Below are 15371 nucleotides of genomic sequence, written 5' to 3' on the forward strand. Positions count from 1 at the left end.
CTCGAGGCGGCAGCGCCTAGGTTGCGGGGGCGGGCACAGGGGAAGAGGGCAGTCATTGGCGAGAGAAGTGCGGACGGGCAGCAGGCCGTTACCCAATCGCCGCGCCGAGGGCGGGGCTCCGCGCCGAGCGGGCCCGGGGTAGTGGGGAAAAGGTGAGCGGGCCGCAGCTGGTACCGGGCGGCGCACGTGTGCGGGTTCTCTGCGCGTTCTGCGCTCCCGCCGGGACCGCGTCCCTCCTCTCCGGCCGAGAGCGGTTCCGATTCAGTTCCTGCATCGCACCCAGCCCCGGGCTGGAGGAGAGCCCGAGGAAGCAGCCCGAGGAAGCAGCCCGAGGAAGCAGCCCGAGGAAGCAGCCCGAGGAAGCAGCCCGAGGAAGCAGCCCGAGGAAGCAGCCCTCGGCCTCCGAGCGCCTCCGTTCTACGGGCGGCGAACGGCTTGGACTCCGATAAGTAACTGCGCAGAGACGCGGCGGCGGATACGGGTGAAAGCCGGCGCGCTGCGGCGCTTGGAGGGCTGGGCTCGGAGCCCGAAGATGGGCTCGCTGGGCGACCCCGGGCAAGCCGTAACCGCTGACAGCCTCAGTTTCCCCGTCTGTAACAAGTGGAGGGGGTAGAGCCGCGTCCTGCGCGAGAGGAAATGTGTAAAGCACTTGACAGTGCCCAAGAATAGTAGGTGTCAATAAATTGCTTGTTTCCTTCCCCTTCCTCCTCCTCTGCCCAGAGTGTTACAAAAGTCCTAAAAACGCGGCACAACTGATGGGGCGCGGGCCGGGCCGCTCATCTCCCCGGGTGACTGCGAATCACTCAATTCTCCGTAAAATGGGGAGACCAAACCAGAACAGAGCTGCTTCACCTGGCTCTCGCCCCCACGTGGGGTCTTGTCACTGAGGGTGGGGGCCTCAAAATTGTGATTTATCATCAGCAAATGCTTGGTTTGCCTGCCTGCTTTATCTAACTCTTCCCGGGGTCGCGTAAAATGTTCTCCAGTGAAAAGTGAGTCATGAGTAGAAAAGCCCATTCTCGCTCTGAATCTGACCTCTTAGATCATAAACGTGCTCCTCACACCGAGGGAGTGTTTTTTTTAGTGAGAAGTGATATTCAGCTGGAAGAATTAGCAGGACTTTCCAGGAGTCCCTCCAGCCAGGGAGTCTCCGGTTAGCGGCGCTTTCCATTTTTCCTCTGGGAGACTGCAGTGAATGAAACAGGTGACTTTTTGGGTCGTGGGTTTTTGTTGTTGTCGTTGTTACTACGGCGAGAAAACCAACTGTTTGAGGGCCCGTTCCCTCATTTGCCAATCTGCCAACTAGGGCAGATCCTCATTTTGAAAATCTAGCCACTTGTCTCTAGACCATATCTCTTGACGCTCCCGCCCTCCTTCCATCTGACCATTCCCTTTGGGAATAGCAATCAAAGCCGGGTTATCATTGCTGTTGGAAATATCATGATAGTTGACTCCTATCTAGATAGGGATGTCTTACTTTTACATTTGTATCCTCAGCACTTAGCAGGAGACGAGTACATATTTTTCATTCATTCTTCAGTTACCAAGTCCTTTCATTTCCGCCTCTCTGAAAATCTTTCAAAAGCCTTTATTCAATTATTATAATTATTATTGTTCTCTACTATCACTGCCCCCATGAAATATATGCCCTTGTCAGGATTTTCCTCTATCTCCCTTTCCAGACTTTCCAACATCTTGATGGACCAAGTCACATCATTCATCATTCCTCTGTTCAGAATTTATCAATGACTCCTTTTTAACTTTCTTGAAACGTGAAAACTTTGTTGCATGGATTAATTCCCTCCACAACCTATTGACACTCAACCTTTCCAGCCTTATCTGGTCTTCCTCCCTTCCACTGAGCCTACATATTCCAGCTAATTGGGAATATTTGTTGTACACATTCCTCACAGTTAAGTGGAAAGAGCTGAATTTGGAGCTGAGCCAGACAATCCAGGTTCAGATAACAACTTTGCGATTGCCATCTTGTGTAATTGTGGATCTGCCAATAAAGCTTATTGAACCTCAGTGTCCTTCTCTGAAAAATGAGGAGTTTGGATTAGATGCCCTCTGAGATACCACCTATCTCTAGATCTATGATGATCCTGTGTCCTCTGGAAGCAGCCAATTTGGCTCTTAGAAATATTAAGAAGGTATTTTAAATTTGTTCAAAGTCAGGCATTGGTCTAAATCTTGGGGATACAAAGAAAGACAACATGCAAACAACTCTAGAAACAAGTTGTAGATAGGGATACGTGAGAGATAAACAACTGTGGGAAGAGCCTGGCATTAAGAGACTAGTCAGAAGCCTTGGTGAGAAAACCTTATCAGTTGTTCTTTAACTAGCAGTGCCCCACTCCGCTCTCTTCAAAATAGCTCCCTGATAGGAAGAAGCACTCCCTAAAGTAAATAAAGGAAGTGTTCAGGGAAGGACAAGATCCACCCAGATTTGGGTCCAAGGTTAGAAAACAATTGCACCCCATCTTAGTTTTAGTAACGTAACTAGTTGAGAACAATCAGTCAGTCCAAAGATCCTAGACTAAGTGTGCATTCCTATTAGGATGACTTTGCAAAAGAATCATGTCTAGTTAGGCCCATGGTTCATTTATACATTATCAAGTGAGTTGAGAAGAAATGGAATTGCAGAAATTGGAGTAAGCATAGTGTTCTAGGGAGAAGAAAATGTCCAAGGGGGAAGAAGCTGAGGCTGAGGCTCTTCTTAGGCTGTCTTAATAAATACCCTTTTTCTAAAAGCTACATTCTCAACTGACTGATTCTCAACTGATAATTTTTTGAGAGAAGAATACCTGTGGGGGCTTAAGCCAACAGAAGAGAAAGCTAAGCCATTGCCTTCCAGAGATATCTCTAGAGACCGAGAAATTGTGTAGTCATTTCAGTCGTGCTTGTTTCTATGACCTTTTTGGGGTTTTCTTGACAAAGATACTGAAGTGGTTCATCATTTCCTTCATTCAGATGGCAAATAGGGTTAAGTTACTTGCCCAAAGTCACCTAGATGGTAAGTGACTAAGGCTGAGTCGAGTGAACTCAGGGCTTCAGACTCAGTGCTCTATCTGATGCGTCAGGAGGGCACCCCCAGTAGGGAAGTGGTCAAAGAGATATATAGTAGTTTTAGAAGGATGGTTCTCTGGAGCATTCATAAAATTTTAAATGTCTATTGTTTTATTAAAGAATGTAAAATGTTAACCCTAAATTGCCTAATTATGTTTTTATATATTATGAAAGTTGCTTTTGTTCAGTAACATAGTAGATACCTGTCTGAGGGCATGAGGGGACTCAGTTCTCTGTCTTTGTGTGTGTGTGTGTGTGTGTGTGTGTGTGTGTGTGTGTGTATGGGGATGTGAGGGAGTGTCTATCTCTGTTTCTCTCTATCCCTGTCCCTGTGTCTCTGTCTGTCTCTTTGTGTCTTGTCTGTCTCTGTCTGTCTCTATCCCTCTCTGTGCCTGTCTCTCTCTGTGTCTGTCTGTCCCTCTTTCTATGTCTGGTCTGTCTCTGGCTCATTTATCAGAATAATGACAAATTAATGAAAATCATTCCTGGAAGACTTGTGCCTAGAACACAATGTACAATCTTTATCTTTTTCTTCCATATAGCATACTGAACCTCACCAGTGCACTGAAGTATAATATTGTATATTATAGTTACCTCTGATTTTTCTTTCCACTAGAATATAAGTTCTATAAGGGAGTGAAATATCTCACCACAATTTTATATCTCTTGTAGCACCTTGCTAAGTGTTTTGCCTGAGAATCTAAACAAGGGCCATATGTCTTTCTACTCCATCTCCCCTCCTTTCTTAGCTCTGGGGAAGGAACCAACACAGAACTCCGACAGTCCTGGCACACTTAGTTCCTGCTCCTTCTCACTCCTATTCGCCTACTAACCTCATATGACTTATATTTCTTCTCATGGGCAGAACAGTTACTAGTGTAACTGTTTACATTCCTGAGGCTGGACCAACCATTTTGGTTTTCTCCTTCCTCAGATACTATGGCAGAATTCAAATTCAGACCTTGAACTAGGAGAACCCAGCACGAACCTGGCATATAATACTTTGTGAATATTTCAATTTGGCAAACTGAATTACTCAAAGGAACAAAAGATGGGGCAGCCAAGTCTAGTAGAGATTTGGATTAAGGATTTCATACCCAAAAACTACTACCCACTCATCTGTATGAGCTGGACAAATACTTCATCTTCTATGGGTTGTGTTTCCTCATCTCTGAAATGGAATGAATTTCATCTCTGAAATGGAAACATCAGACTAATGAAGACTACTGACGCTTTTTCAGCACGATGTGGATTTTTTAAAAATACATGATGTAAGGAGATGCTAAATTTCAGTTAGAAGAAATTTAGTTGGTAGAAATAAAGATTTAATTTTTTCCATTTAAATTTATAGGCCTCAGAAATCCATCAGATCCTATGGAATCCCAGTTTAAGAACTCCTGGACGAGGCTATCTTTAGAGCCCCCAGTAGCTCTATGTATGGCTTTGGCCATATTGTAAACCCTGAGATTCACACCAAACTTAATAATTTACAAAGTCTTTTGTTTATGAGATATTTTACAGTTGGGTTTCCTAGATAAGGCAACTAAGTCTCTGCTAGATAAAGAGACTTTCCAGTCATACAATGATTTGGTTCTGATCTTACCACTACCACCACTAAAGGAGGCTGCTTTACCTTTTTAGCAAAGACTTCCTCAGGGAAGCAGAAGGATTCTGGCAGGGCTCAGCCTCCTAGGGAGGCTGCCAACTAAGAGAAAGGTCAGGAGCATCCTGTTGCCTTCCTTTTCTCCTCTGGCCTGGGCTTCACTTTGCCTATTCCTGCCAATGCCAAGACTTGATTTTCACTATTCAAAACAGATCCTGATTGAATAGTGCCCTAGAGTGCCTGTGACTGGGGAAGTAAAAGCAAAGGAGGTGTTGGGAAGGAGTGGTTCATGTCCCCTTGTTGCAGCCTTTGAAATAAATTCTTGAGAAGGCTTCTCTCTCTCTCTCTCTCGCTCTCCTTTTTCTCCTCTCTCTCTCTGGATCAAGAGGTCCCTCCTTTTGTCAACTAAGGGAAAATTCCTTACCTTTTATTTACTACCTTTGATCATCGGTTTAAAGCTAGAAGGAGCCTCAGATTCTGATAGCCTATAAAATGTCAGAGCTGAGAGGACCCTTAGGACACTGAATGTCAGGGCTAGAAGGGCTCTTGGAACACAAGAGTGTCAGAGCTGGGACCAGGATTATCAGGGCTAGCATAGTGGATAGAGCTGGACCTGGAATAGGGAAGGCTGAGTTTGAATTTTGTTTCAGATCCTTACAGTTGTGTGACTCTGGGTGTGTTATATAACCTTTTTCTTCCTCAGTTTTCACCTATGTAAAAAGGAGCTAATCTCAGTGGCTTCCTGGGTTCTTTCCAGCTCTAAATCTAGAATCTTCTGAAAGGCCCTTAGCACACAGAACATCAATACGGGAGATGTCCTTAGAACAAGGAGGCTATTTTGTCCACTCCCTAAATCTCTTTATTGTAGAAATGAGAATCTTAGTCCCAGAGAAGTTAAATAAGTTGCCTGAAGTCATCCAGCAAATTAGTAACAGAACCTGGTCTTCTGCCTTCCAGCCTAAATAGGGGAGTTTATTTCATCAGAACAGGATCTTTGCCATTTCTTGCCCATGTTAATCACACTAGGACATCTGCTCTTGTTTTTTCCAGTTTTCAGACCTTGTTTTAGGCAGGCTCTAACCAATTAATTTTACAATGGGTTGAATCCAGTAACATAATGAAAACTAGTCATGACAAATTGCCATTTGGCTTTGGCTTTGGCTATATTGTAAACCCTGAGATTCAGATTTACAAGTTCTGCTCTTCAGGTCTAACACCAAAATCCAAGTCTTAGGTCTCTGCCTATGCCTAAAGTTCAAACTCCTGCCTTGCATTTAAGTCTCTCCCCAACCACCAACCTCCCCCCGCCCCCCATACACTTCTCAGCCTCATCTTTCTTATAACTTCCTCCATGTAGCTAGATGACTCCCTTCTTTCCCCAGATTCTATGTGCATTGCAATCTCATACCCCTATCTGTTTGGAATTGGGGTCAGTTGCATTCTTTCCTCTCTTTAAAGGCCTTACTCAGATGCATCTCCTCCTCCTCCTCCTCCAGAAAGCCTTCCCTTAACTCCCTTAAATTTTGCCCTTCAAACCTCCCACAACTCTACAGTACACACATCCTGTTATATTGTGTAGTGTTTTCATTTGTGTTTTGTCTTATCTCCCTTTGCTCACTTATCAACCAGCTTATTCAAAGCTCTTCACCTAACTGATACCATGCTTTCCAAGATTACCTGTAATCTAGGTCATGGCTTCTTCTGTCCTCAACTTTCTTGACCTCTCTCAAGCCTTTGCCATTGTTGAACTCCTTCTCCTTCTCCTCCATCTTCCTCTCCATCTTCTTCTTCATCTTCTTCTTCTTTGTCTTCATCTTCTTCTCCATCTTCTTCTTTGTCTTTATCTTCTTCTTCGTCTTCATCTTCTTCTTCCTTCTTCTAATTCTTTTTCTCATTATTCTTTTTTTTCCTCCTCCTCCTTTTCTTCTTCTTCCTTTCCCCCAATAGTATTTTATTATTCCAAAAATGCAAAGATAGTTTTCAAGATTTACCTTTGCAAAATCGTGTGTTTCAAATTTTTCTCCCTCTCCATGACAACAAGCAATCCGATATAGATTAAAATGGAACAATTTCTCTTCTGTGTCTGGATCTGCTCACTAGAGGATTTGGTTACCTGCCCAAATCCTGATCACGGGTGAGGAGTGAAGGGACGGAACTCACAAAGATGGTCAGGCAAGAGTCTTTACTCAAAATTTTCTCAGCCTTATATACACTTATATAACTATAGTACACTATGCATGCATTAAGTAGGATACTGCGCATGCAGGACCACATAAACAACCTGCTATTGTGTACAGATGTCTCTTTGCCACTTTAATATAACTCTGCTTTAATTACAACACAGGTTGTCATGCCCCCTGACTTCTCAGGAAGGTCAAGTCACCCCTAGGGGGGATGGGGAGCCAAAGCAGACATGTCAGCAGAGTATCACTGGACTAAAAGGCCTTATACCTCTCTCAGAGTTTCCCACTTTCTGTGACCCTCCACATTTCTGAATACTCTTTTCCCTTTGGAATTTTAAGACATTTTCTTCATTCTCTTATCTCTCTGCCAGCTCCTTGGCTAGACCATCATTTAGAACTCACTTCCTCACATAGATGTAATCTAATTCCTTCTTGGATCCCTTCTCTTCTTTTTGCAGTCTCTCTCAGCATCACTCTGGATACTTACTTTGTATGTACCGATATTTGCACATGTTGTCTCTCTTGGCTAGAATGTAAGCTCCTTGAGGACAGGCACTGTTTTCACTTTTGTATTCTCTCAGCATCTTTCCTAATGCCTGAAACTTAATAAAGGTTGATTGATCAAACAGTTACCACAGACAAGGAAGTACAAAATTACTTTGAGGAAGAAGCCACTAACAACCAGGAAGATTAGGAACGTTTCCTGTAGGAGGTGGCACCTGAGTCAAGCTGTGAAGAAGCTATGAATTCTAAGAGACAGACATAAAGAGGGTGCATGTTGTAGACATGTAATGCAGCCTGTGCAAAGCACAGGTTGGGTGTTTGGGTACAATTTCAGGAATACTAAGAAGGCCCACTTAGTTAAAACATAGTTTATGAAGGATAGTTTGAGGGAGGGAATTGATGGTTTATGGATGGGCCATAATAACCTAATAAAAATAATCTTATCCAGATTTAATTTATAGATTTTAATGCCATACCAACCACTAGGAATTGCTTTTTAGACAAAATAACGAACAAATTTCATGTGGAAGAACAAATGGATCAAGATATTCAAGGAAATATTGAAAATAAAAGCAAGAGACGCAGCTTGTTGGTGTAGTGGATTACAGCACTAGCCTTGAAGTCAGCAGGATCTGAGTTCAAATGTGGCCTTAGACACTTAATACTTCCTGGTTGTGTGACCCTGGGCAAGTCACTTAACCCCAATTACCTCAACAACAAAAAAAAGAAAGAAAAAGAAAAGAAAAGCAAGAGTGAAAAGGCCTTGCAAGGGTCAGTTCTCAAACTAAATTATAAAGCAATAGCCATCGAAATGATTTGGTATTGGTCAATGAAAAGTTGTTTAGTACGACAGATTATATAACAAGAACCAGAAGTAATTGAACATTAATAATATAGTAGTTAATTTTTACATAGTGCTTTAAGATTTGCAAAACCACTTTACAAATATCTATTTTGTCCTCACAACCCTAGGTGATGAAAGATATTATTATCCCAATTTTTTAGATTAGGAAACTGAGGCAGGCAAGAGATTAAGTGATATAGATCACACAGCTATTAAGTGTCTGAAACTGGAGTCAAACTCAGATTTTGTTGATCCCAGGTCATCATTCTATTCACTAGGTAACCCAGCAGCCTCAATATAGCACAGTATATTCTAAATCTAAAATATCCTAAAATCTAAATCTAAAGATATCAACTATTGGGTAAAGGACTCCCCTTTTTTTTTAATTCAAAAGTTTTTTGAATTTTCTTTTCCTCCTCCTAATCCCACCCCTACATTGAGCATATTTTTTTAATCTTAAAAAAATCTGTTTAGTGCATAGCTTCATAGTTCAACAAATTTCCACATTAGCCATGTCAAAAATGTATGTTTCTCTTTGTATTCTAAATTCATCATGTCTCTGGCAGGAGATAAGCCATGTGTTTTATCTTTATTCTTTTGGATTCTTGGTTTATCATTGCATTAATCAAAATTCTAAAGTATTTTGAGTTTCTCTTTAGTGACTTAGGAGATTTTTTTATGTGATTAGTAATAGCTTAGATTCTTTCCTTCAAAAATTGTTCTTTTATTTATGCCTTTGACCATTTATCTATTGGGAAATGGCTCTTAGTTTTATAAATTTGAATCAGTTCCTTATTTATCTTAGGTGTGAGACCTGTATTAGATAAATTTGTGCAAATATTTTTCTCAATTTACCTATTTCTCTTTTAATTTTTACTTTATCACATTTGTGCCAAACTTTAAAGTTTTCGTTCACTTTATCTTGTGTAATCCTTGTTATCACTTGTTTAGTCATAAACTTGTCTCCTCGCCATAGTTCCAAAAGTTAATTTGTTCTTTATTTTTCTAATTTGTTTATGATGTGACCTTTTATTCCATGTCATGAATCAATGTGGAACTTATCCTGGTATATGGCATGAAGTGTTAGTGTGAAGCTAATGTCTGGGGTTGGGGGGTGGTGGTGGAGAATTTGGGGAAGATGGCAAAATAAGTCAGAAAACTTTTGGCTTTCCAGGTTCCCCCCCCCCAAAAAAAGACAGAACATCACTTCAGAGGGAATGTAGAACAGAGGAACTAAACAAAAAAATCTGGATAAAGCAGTTATCCTTCTAAAACAACTTGAGAAAATCCAAGGAGAAATAGGACCCCCAAGGGTGGAATTTCAGCCTGAGTGAAGGGCAAACATCTCCTGATCAACTCTGTGGAATCAACAAACAACAAGCTCAGGAGGCAGCCTTAAAAACTTTCGTTTCTTGGAGGGAGGAAGGGGAGGGGAAAGAGTGATAGCTGAGTAGAAGATTGAAGGTATTTTTTTTTTAAGGGATGCCAAGCACAGCTGTGTTGACCAGATGAGTCCTGGGATAGGCTGTAGCTGTGGGGGAGAAGGACTAGCACCCACCTGGTGAATGCAGTGGCAGAGAGATGGGGACCTTGCTGGCAGTGTGCACTTTCAGGAGAGCAGAGTCAGGGCAGAAAGGATAGCTGTAGTTAGCAACCACTTAAGAGATCACAGGGAGCAAGATCATTTGCAGGACCCTTGCCAAGGCTTAGGAGTGGAAATGAGAACCCAAGGTTTATAGAATAAAAATTTGACTTCAACAATATATTGCTTTCAGGAAACACAATAAAAGTGAGAGGTACAAACAAAGATAAAAGTCAGGAGTAGAAATTTAGTATGTAAAAAAAAAGCAGGGGTAGAAATCATGATCTTGTTTATTCAAGAGAGAAAAAAAATTGGAAAACTGCATGTCAGCAATATTATTCAGTATAGTTTTAGACAATTTAAAATAACCAGACAGTATTAAATACCTGACTATATACCTGCCAAAACAGACACAAGAATAATATAAACATAAATATAAAAACACATACCATAAAGTCAGAGCTAAATAATTGACGTAATATTTATTGTTCATGGGTAGGTAAAGCCAATAAAAAAGGACACTTTTACTTAACTTTTATTTAATGCTATCCCAATTAAATTTTTTTTTAAAAGCTAAAACAAAGTTCATTTGAAAGAATAAAAATCCAAGGACTTTGGAGAAATGGGGTGAGGAGACGGGAAGGGAAAAAAAGTAAAGGAAACAGATTCAGTAGTATCAGACCTTAAAAAGTGAAAGCAATGTTGACGTTAAAATGTATCTTTTTGATTACTTTAAATTAAAATTTTTTCATATACATAAAATTTATGCAACCAAAAATAGAAGGAATGCAGAAATTTTGGGGAAAATTTCCATAGATAGTCTGAGATAGGATGTGATTGAGTTAGAATATTACTGTGGTATAGGAAATGATGAGCCAATTCATTTAGAAAAATGTGGAAAGACTTGGACTTATGAAGGAAGATGCAATCTATCTTCAGAGAAACAGAGTACAAGGAGAAATAAGTAAGCATAGTATGGTTTTACATATATATATATATGTATATATATATATATGTAAGGAGGATATGTGTGTATATTTATAGATATCTATGTGTAATATCAAAATATTTTGGAGATACAATAATATCTTGGTACTCATTATTAATTGGTTCCAGAAGGCAGCCTAACCATACTTCTCCTTCCCAAGAGCCAAGTGGGGCTTTCAGCTGCAGAGAAACAAGCCAGCCTAGTTCAGCCCACTTAGACTTCTCCCTGCTTGACTTTTTTTTTTTGGGGGGGGGGGTTGAGGGGGGAGGAAGCTGGATGTGGAAACAGAAACTATGGTCCCATGCCCTTCTCAGATGCCTAGGACTCTGGTGAGGGCCTGGGGCTGCCAGGAGGCCTGGGTCCTCTGGTACCACCACCACCTGACTCCCACCACTGCGGCTCCTACTCCTTCTGCTGAGCACCTTTACTCTAGTGAAATTTTTTTCTTATCAAAAAGTATCAAATACCAAATTCAATGGATTTCTATGCAGATGAGGGCTGGGGTAGTAAAATATCCTGTTTTCTAGAGCTAAGATCCCACAAGTAGGCTGTGCTCTGAGCTTAGTATAACATTAATCCTTTTCACTGGGGATGATATCACCCTGTGCAAAGTGTATTGCTTGGACCAGCACCAACTGTTCACTAAGGGATTCCGCTCCCCCCATTTCCCAGAGTTGCGCCTCACATGTTCACACTCCCTGTCCCTTGCCACTGACAGATATTGTACTCCTGATGCTGACACAGCTATGGTTTTGTACCTGGCAGGGTGGTCCTGATTCCCAAGAATTGAAACAATGGCTATTCCCATGGGAACCAGAATGTCTCTCTTATCTCAGGAAATGCCAACCATGAGAATTGTCTCAAGACCTAGGAGTCACTGTGTTGTGGACCAACTCCTTTCATGTATATAAGTAGTCCCAGCCTTAGCAAGATCAAGCCCTCTTCCTTAAGAGGTGGGCTGCAGGTGTCATCTTCCTCAATCTGGAAGTAATTAAACTTCTATTTGTGTGACTCACCTGCCCCCTAATCTGCTTTGTTTTGGCTCCAGGCACCCACAGGTTAGAGGCTGGTTCTGGTCCAGTTGCCAATATATATTTGCATTCACATACAACATACATAAATGGAAATATATGTCTGTTTCACTGTAATCTTCTTTAGGGTGGGATTAGGAAGAAAAGAAGGGGAAAATAAAGTAAAAAATATAAGTAAAGAAAGGAAAAAAAAAACCTATAAGGAAGCAAAGAGAAGATGGGCAGAGGACTCCCCTCACTTACAAAAAAACCCTCTGTTTATAACTTTGACCATTTATTCATCGTGGAATAATGGCTCCTATTTTTATAAATTTGTCTCAGTTCTCAATATATTTGAGAAATAAGACCCTTATCAGAAAAATTTGCTATAAATTTTCTTTGCAACTTCCTGCTTTTCTTCTAATTTTGACTGTATTAGATTTAATTTAATTGTTAAAAGTTAATGTAATCAAAAAACTTTAATTTAATAAAATCAAAACTATCCATCTTATGCTATCCATATAAAGAAATAATGAACTCTGTAGATCAAAGCATACTTTTTGCACTTTTTTTTGTTTTTTTCCTTTTGATTTGTTTCTTTTTTCACAACTGTGATTAATATGGAAATATGTTTTACATGATTATATCTGTATATTAAATTGCATACCATTTTAAGAAGAGAGAAGCAGAGAAAGGGAGGAAGAAAAACTTGAAAATCAAAATCTTTTTAAAATGGATGCTAAAAATGGTGTTTACATATAACTGAGAAAAATACAATACCATTTTAAATATATATATATATCCATTTTACCTGACATGAACCTTTCTTTCTTTTTCTTTCTTGGTCACTAACTCTTCCTTATCCATAAATCTAATAGGTAATTTTCCCCTATGTCCCTAATTTGTTTTGCATAAATCATGGGCCCATTTTGATCTTGTCTTGATATACAGTGTGAAATGTTGATATATGCCTAATTTCTCCTACCTCACTTTCCAGTTTTTCCAGCAGTTTTTATCAATTAGTGCATTCTTGCCCTAGTAGCTGAGATCTTTGGATTTATCAAGCACTTAGTTGTGCTTCTTGCATTTATATATTGTGTTACCTAATCTGTTCTTTTGATCAACCACTCCATTTCTTATTTAATATGAAATCATTCTAAGGAAATCACTTTATAAAATACTTTGTTACATAGTATCACATCACATTAATTTAATATAATCAAAACTATTCATCTTATACTATCCATATAAAGATAAAGAACTAATGGACTCTGAATGTAGTTGGACAGGACCCCTTGCTTCATTTTTTTTTTTATTGATTCCTTTGATAGTCTTGACATTTTATTTCTCCATATGAATTCTGTTATTTTTTTTTCCTGCTCTACAAATTAATTCTTTGATAGTTTGATTGGTATGGCACTGAGGAAGTAAATTCACTTAAGTAGTATTGCTACTTTTATTATTGGCTTGGCTTACTTAAGAGCAATGGATATTTCTGTATTTAGATCTATCTTTATTTCTGTGCTGAATGTTTTTTTGTGTTCATGTAGTTCCTTTGTGGGTCTTGGAAGGTGAACTCCTTAACATTTTATACTGTCTGCAGTTATTTTAAGTAGAATTTCTTTTTTGTCTTCCTACTGGGCTTTGTTGATTATAGAAATTCTGCTAATTTGTGTGGGTTTATTTTCTATACTGCAACTTTGCTAAAGTGGATACTTGTCTTAACTAATATTTTTATTTTATTCTTTAATAATATTAAATCTACAAAAAAAGTGATAGTTTTATTTCTTCCTTGTCTATACTTATTTCTTGATTTCTTTCTCTTGATTTATTGCTAAAGCTAGCATTTCTAGGACATTGTTGAATAATAATAGGGATAAAGGACATTCTGAGGACTTTAAAAAAAAAACTGTTAGGAAAACGAGAAAGCAGTCTGTCAGAAATTAGGGTTAGACTAGGATCTTATACCATATGCCACAATAAGCTTTGGCTGTGACCTAGATATAAAAGGTCACGTTGGAAACAAAGTAGAACAAAGAAGAAAATATCTTTCTCTAGATATGAAAGAGTTCTATCAAAGAATAGAAAGTATCACAGAAGAGAAAGTGGCCTGTTTTGACTATATAAATTGAAAAGTTTTTGCACAAAATGAATGCACTTAAAATTAGAAGGGAAACATCACTATTGGATGTATAATCACAAAAGATCTATTTACTTTTAAAAAATTTAAAAAACAACATCTGTATGGACAATTCCAATAGACTTGTGATGGAGAGCCTTCTGCATCCAGAAAGAGGACTATTGGGACTGAGTGTGATTCAAAGCTTAGTATTTTTGTTTTGTTTTGTTTTGTTTGGCTGAGGTAATTAAGGTTAAGTGACTTGCCCAGGGTCACACATCTAGGAAGTGTTAAATGTCTGAGATTAGATTTGAACTCAAGTCCTCCTGACTTCAGGGCTGGTGCTCTATCCACTGCGCCAACTAGCTGCCCTTAAGCTTAATATTTTTACCTTTGTTGTTGTTTGCTTGCTTTTTGTTTTTTTTTCTCATCTTTTTTTTCTTTTTGATCTGATTTTTCTTGTGCAGCATGATAAATGTGGAAATATGTATAGAAGAATTATACATGTTTAACATGTATTCGATTACTTGATGTCTAGGGGAGAGGGTGGGAGAAAAGAGGGAAAAATTTGGAACCTTGTGTTTTTGCAAGGGCGAATATTGAAAATTATCTTGGCATATATTTTGAAAATGAAAAGCTATTATTAAAAAACATACCTGTATTAACAGAAGTTCAATTTTATATCTGATCACTCTTCCTGTTCTTTGTGAAAGAGAGAGTATCCCATCTCTACAGAGATGATAATCATCTGGCATCATCACAAGCGTTATAGAGGGAAAAATAGTGAATCAAGTATTAATTGTTTTGAGAGATAGAATGTCCTGGGTTTTGGTATACTGAAACTGAAGTACTTTTGGTGAAATGGCGAATTTGAATTAAAGTGGACTTTGAAGAAGGTGAAGTTGGCTGAAGGAGATAAAGGGAGTCTAGTGACAAAGAAGTGATAATGTGAACGAGGAGTTTCTCGCTAGGAACTGTTTGTAAGTGTGTGTCTAGGGGAGATGGATTTGGAGGAGTGTGGTTCAGCCAGTCCTGGAGGTGTTTAATGGTGATTCACTGACATAAAGGGATTCAGTTTTCAGCAAAAACTGATGTAAAGAGCATGAAATAAAGAGGTCCAGGATGAAGGGAAGTTTGTTCATTATGGTATGAAAATTCCAGTGAAAGGGTTGGACAGAATCTGGAGGGAGCCTAATAAAAGGGTAATGAAGCCATGTTTGAGTATCTGGCCTTTGGCTAGCTTAAAAGGCTAGGTGTAATCCGTAATTGTTTGGCCCCTCATCCTTATAAAATGGCTTATGTGCCTTACTCTGGAGACTCTTCTCCTTAAAAAAAATACTGCTTTTGGGACTTGTGGGTATCTGGATCTTTTAGGCAGCTAGTTCTGTCTCAAGGTAGAAGGAACTGTCTCTGGCAGTAGTAAGCTCTTTGTCACCAGCAGTATTCAAGCTGGAGAACCATGTGTCAGA

The 15371-nt window shown here is 39.5% G+C and overlaps 1 protein-coding gene across 1 annotated transcript in view; it reads left to right on the forward strand.

Annotated features, from left to right (window-relative positions):
- Positions 1–379: 379 nt before the first annotated feature.
- The window catches only part of SUGP2 (SURP and G-patch domain containing 2), a 61050-nt gene continuing 46058 nt past the window's right edge, over positions 380–15371 (forward strand). The window contains exon 1 of the mRNA XM_031948157.1: positions 380–668. The gene's annotated coding sequence lies outside the window, so the exon portion shown is untranslated. The remainder of the gene's footprint in view (positions 669–15371) is intronic.

This window comes from Sarcophilus harrisii, chromosome 1, assembly GCF_902635505.1.
Source record: "Sarcophilus harrisii chromosome 1, mSarHar1.11, whole genome shotgun sequence".
Classification (NCBI taxonomy): Eukaryota; Metazoa; Chordata; class Mammalia; order Dasyuromorphia; family Dasyuridae; genus Sarcophilus; species Sarcophilus harrisii.